The 1,015-nt window shown below is 45.3% G+C and overlaps 1 non-coding gene across 1 annotated transcript; it reads right to left on the bottom strand.

Annotated features, from left to right (window-relative positions):
- Nucleotides 1–676: 676 nt before the first annotated feature.
- Nucleotides 677–749, bottom strand: trnar-ccu (transfer RNA arginine (anticodon CCU)). Its single transcript has one exon. It is a non-coding gene; the product is annotated as a tRNA-Arg (tRNA).
- Nucleotides 750–1,015: the final 266 nt, after the last annotated feature.

The raw sequence follows: 1,015 nt of genomic DNA, 5'->3' as shown, positions 1-1,015 counted from the left end.
GTAGACCTTCCACTTGGTTTGGGATTTTAATCTCTGCCTGCCTGTACCAATGAATGTGACATTGAATTTCATTTTTTTTTACTGTCTGTATGTAACGTGCTGTAATGTTTCACTGCTAATATAATGGTTTCTCTGTAGCAGCAGAGTTTGGATTATGACTAGAAATAACAGGGGCTTTGGAATGTGCACCATCCAATGAGAGGCGTGTTGTTTCTTTCTTGTGGGGTTGAGAGAAGGAATTTGTGGTCTTTTGTCAATGAGAGATGAAGAAAGAAGACGCGAGTGGAGAGAGTTGGTAGACTGCCGGACAAAGTGGACTTGTAGTGAGGGTCTGAGGGTTGGTGACGCTCGGAGGTCGATGGGGAACGAATGGATGGAACTGTGAACTCCAACGTGCGCATTAGACTGCTTCATGAGAATGGGCCCTTTCCCCTTTTTTGTTTCTTTACTAACCATATAGTCAAATTAAGAATTATAAACCTCAGTCATTTAATTGCATATTGTGTACTGTTTTGTTCTGATTTGTAACAGGGGAACACATCACACAGCATCCACCCAAACAAGATTTCTCCAGTTTGGCTGGGTTGGAAGTCATCTTCCCTTAGATTAAAGGGAAGATGACTTAGATTAAACCACTACCTGAACCTGAGGGTTACAATTGCTCATCTGGGATTTGCACCCCAGATGGGACGCGAACCCACAACCCCTGGCTTAGGAAGCCAGTGCCTTATCCGTTAGGCCACTGGGGCATGCTTGGAGTTGAGAAGTTGAGGACCACGCCCTATCATCTGCAGGGTGATCTCCAGCCTGAGAGGTTTAATTGGACCTTGCTAGACATGCTTGGGTCCTTGGAGATCAGCAAGAAGAGCAGGTGGAGTCAACATATTGGACCTGGTCCACAGTTACAACCATTCCTGAAATGAAGCTACCTGGTACTAGCCTTAATACCTGATGTTTGGGCGCAAGGCAAAGTTACCCCTTGACCTTTGTTTTGGGACTGAAGAGGGCTACCTAC

The sequence above is a fragment of the Hypanus sabinus genome, chromosome 3, assembly GCF_030144855.1.
Source record: "Hypanus sabinus isolate sHypSab1 chromosome 3, sHypSab1.hap1, whole genome shotgun sequence".
Classification (NCBI taxonomy): Eukaryota; Metazoa; Chordata; class Chondrichthyes; order Myliobatiformes; family Dasyatidae; genus Hypanus; species Hypanus sabinus.
This window is presented reverse-complemented; position numbering and strand designations above follow the sequence as displayed.